Source organism: Triticum dicoccoides, chromosome 6A, assembly GCF_002162155.2.
Source record: "Triticum dicoccoides isolate Atlit2015 ecotype Zavitan chromosome 6A, WEW_v2.0, whole genome shotgun sequence".
In the NCBI taxonomy this organism is placed as follows: Eukaryota; Viridiplantae; Streptophyta; class Magnoliopsida; order Poales; family Poaceae; genus Triticum; species Triticum dicoccoides.
Window position 1 is genome coordinate 50,964,448 of NC_041390.1, and position 4,262 is coordinate 50,968,709.

The 4,262-nt window shown below is 47.9% G+C and overlaps 1 pseudogene; it reads right to left on the reverse strand.

Annotated features, from left to right (window-relative positions):
- Window positions 1-799: 799 nt before the first annotated feature.
- LOC119318767 lies at window positions 800-3,645 on the reverse strand (annotated as a pseudogene).
- Window positions 3,646-4,262: the final 617 nt, after the last annotated feature.

Consider the following 4,262-nt stretch of genomic DNA (forward strand, 5'->3'; position numbering starts at 1 on the left):
CCAAATAGGGAGGCAGATGCATGGCAGACACTGAGCTGGGTATGGCAGTCCCTGGGCTGGGTATGCCGTGAAGGAAATCAGACATGAAGCAAGATTCGCAAGCACACAATGATTTGATTTCTAATTTCTAGAAAAAATAACTGATAATTGGCAAAGATGACAATAATATACTTCTAATCCTAGTAAATGTAGCTTACACCAAAAGATCACCAAGACAAACATATACAGTTCATTTTAAGTGGCAGCATCATAACGTATAGATAGTAAAATCACTTCTAAGTACTATGTATCATGACTGTTAAGTAATTTTACAACGCCTAACATTCTGCCAGTCTGGATCAACATACTACTGAAAAAACAGATTGATAGTGGGAATGTACACATTTTAATTTGTATGTATGTGCTTATGAGTATATGCATACATGTACGCTGCGGGGTCCTTCAAAATTACTGCTGGACACTGTTAACTTTCTTTTGCCAAAAATAAGGAAATAATAAAGTCACATGGACGGGAATCACAAAGTCACGGTCTTACAAGGCTAACCGAAATAACAACACAAATTGTGCAGAGTACCAAGACAAGGCTCCAACAGTGAGCACAAATAGATAAGTAGGGCAAGATAAATAAAGCTGGCGATAACTGATTTGCAAATACCTACTCATCTTTGTTCCTAGGAAACTAATCAAGTAGGTAGGATCTAACCATGACGGTGACTAGCTCTGTGGTGGCCTTGCCAAGGCTGAACTTGATCGCCCCGGTGTGAATCACCTTGGACTTGATGTCGATGACGATGGGTTCCTACCGAGCGGAGATGTGGCGTCTGCGATGAACCTTGTCGGCGGAGTCCTTGACCCTCTTGGCATGCCCACGATGCTTGCTCAGCTCGTACTCGCCCATGTAGGTAAAGTTGGATTCCTCCTTAAGTTGAGATTCCTGCTCCAACTTTCTCCTATATAGCTTCTCATCTTCAAATAGAGATTCTAATTTGTTTCCAGAAAATTTGCCCATCCAGCAAGACGTGTACACGAAAGATGCGTCCGTCCTTCCACATGGTGGGTTAGTGTAAGCTTCTAGCCATGGACATGAACTGCCCAAGTACTGAAATTTTGAGTTGTTCCAGTCATAGGCCAGTCCTGTGGTTGTTATCGCTGATGAAATCAAGAAGATGACCTTTTATAAGGATCAAATCCAAGGAAATAATAAGATATGCTGATACCACCTTCTTCAGCCTCTTCAACGACGTCTTCAATGTCAAGAACGTTATCCTCGTCAGAGTTCCAGTCATATTTCTCTTCCACAAGCGCTTTGGGATTTTCATCTCTAGTATAAGTGTACTCAGGGTTCTCAGAGCTCCACTTACGGTAGTTAACATCTTCTAAGATCCATTGTTTGCCCAATTGTTGCGCATAATGATCATGTTCGAAGGTCTTAAGAAGGGTATCATGTTTTAACACCCATTCTATTCGACCACACGATTCGCTGAGATACCAAACCTAAAGTCGGAGTGTCCTCCGGTCATCAAGTGTTGTGCAATACACCCCTCTCGACGATCTACCGAGATGGCGGTTGGGATATCCCCTCAATTCACTGGCACATGGCAGTTTAATTCAATGTTTTAAATAGCGGGCTATGAAAAATAGCTTCGGGCCTCCAAATCAGCTATAGCGGGCTATAGCAAGCTATAGCGGTCTATTTCTAAAGCTGGCTATTTAGCGGCACCCTACTAAAAAGGCTATAGCGGGCTATAGCCGGCTATTTAAAACTATGGTTTAATTACTTTGTATGTGTGATCTGACAAGGACATTCTGCACACATAAACATTCAGATAAAGTAAATGAATAAGAAAATAAGTGAATCACAGTGGTATATACAATTTATTCAAGGAGAATGGCGACCGAGGAGGGAGCAACTAGGATACCTGGTAAGATAGCCATTCGTGCAATGGATGTAGAGCGCGCTTTGCCAGTAGACAGTATAAAAACGACAGTGCTCATACCAAGAATTCCACTTCATGTTGACGACGATCCCTGCAGCCTCCCCTTCCCGGAGGAAGGTCATCTCGTCCCATCGCTAAGTCACCGACGAGAACACATGGATATGACGCTCGAGGCCACTCCGGCCGGAGCAACGAGTTGTCGTCGTCGGATTCTCTGTCGGCTGGCAGTCGTCGCAGTGGCACATGTGGGATCAGAAAGAACTGGTAGTACGGCGAGACGGCGGGCTCGAACGCGAGGTAGACGGTCTGTTCGAATTCTGGCATGTGCGGCCGAGGTCGTTTTGGCAAGCGCGCCCACCGACGCGTGGCTGGGTTGACGGCGTACTCGCACGGCGGTGCACCATGCTGAAATTTGAGATGGGCTCTAGGCCCATATAGTAATTTCTGAAAAATCTTTAAGGGTTCATGTGGGTTATATGACACTAGGTGTAGTGGGAAGTTTAGTCCCACCCCACTAGTGGAAAAAGAGTTGGAGTGGTTTATAAGGATTTCTTTTTTACATGCTATTGGAGCTTGAGAAGAGAAGAGGCCCTCGCGCACTCCTCCGCCGCCCGCCTCGTCACGACGCGCAGCGGGTTGCGGGATTGAGCCGAGCCGAGCCGAGCTCACACCTACGCGCTTATTTTTGCCAGTCACTAACGGGGAGTTCTCTGACAGCTGGGTCACGATCTGAGACGTCGGATTGTGGGCTGTCATGGACTCGGACGTGGGTTGAGCCCACGTCTCTCCATGCGGCAGCGTCCATATAAGTGTGCGGTGTCTCCTAACCCTAGCCGCCACGAACAGATCACATCTGCTCCACGCGCACGCCCACCGTCGTTCCCTTGCTGCTGCTGCCGCCGGTGACTCCATCCCATCCGCCGCGTACACGGTCGACGGGACAGCAGGTCTTCGAAACCACGCCCTTCTGGTTCCTGTACGGGGTGAGGGGCGAATAGGTTTTTGAGCAGCGATTACGCACTGCTCGCTTCCGATCGTATACTTCCTCTACGTCCGCGTCGCCTTCATCATCACCATGTCCACCGACGCCGAACGTGCCGCCGCCGAGAAAGCTGAAGCCGACAAGAAGACCGCCGAGGACGCAGCTGCCGCCACCAAAGCCGCGGCCTGTGCATGGCCTACTGGAGGGTATAACTCGTTTATCCCGCTCCTACTGTTTTCTGTTTTAGCCATGCTAGCGTTATACGTAGATCTTTCTGCAATTAGCGTAGTATATGCTAGCTTGACTGAATATCAGTATGTGTTTATTTGTGTCAATGTCGTGCTAGTGATTTACTCGTGGATTAATTTAATCAAGAAATTGCCTATTTACTCAACACACCGTCCCGCGACTCGCGGCAAAGCAAAAGGCCGTCGCAGTGGTCTGTGACTATGACACCCGCGCAGGGCAGGAAATTGAGCCCTCCGTCGATCGCCGGGCCCGTGGAGAGACGGGCGAAGAACTCAGAGTAATGATTCGCTGCGAAGTTGATGAAGATGCCGCGCACCGAGCGCGGAAGCAGGTTGCCGTGCAGTCGGTCGTCGATGGCATCGCGCCACGCCTTGCACACCCGCCGGGCGCTCGGGCCTCGGCCAGGACGTGCGGCGGGAGACGCCGGAGGACCTCCGCGAGCGCGTCGTCGGGCAGCGCGGCCGGCTCCGATTCCATCGCCGATCGATCTCGTTTCGAGATCGCGCACGCGGCGCGGTGTTTTGGGGCTGCAGGACGTTGTCACACTCGTGTGACTAACACGACGCGCGCTTGCAATGCCCTCTGGCCCATGGGCAGCCTGGCTCCTTCTGTCCAGAAACATTGGTCGTGGAGCACTGCTAGGCAGACGATCCACACACGACAAGTAATCCACACCATTGGATTGCCTCTTTTTGTAATCTGCATGGATTCAAAATCCTGTTGTGCACAATTCGTGCATGAAAGATCGTGTCCATGACAATTTCGTTGGTCGTGACAGGGGGCTCCTATTTGACGGCATATAAATAAAACTATAGAGGTTTCTTCAAAAAATAGTGGACAGTCTTTGCCAAAAAAGAACAAATTGATGGGTAGTGATATGCAATGCCTATGCGTACATTCAAAAATGTTCATGAGTTCAAAAAATGTTTGCACCTTCAAACATTATTCATGAGTTCAAAAAATATTCCTGAATTCAAAAAAATCTTGAACTCAAAAATATATTTATGAATTTGGAAAAATGTTTCTGAATTTAAAAATATTCATGAATTTGTAAAAAGTGCATAAGTATGAGAGCTATTCAAAAAAATATTACA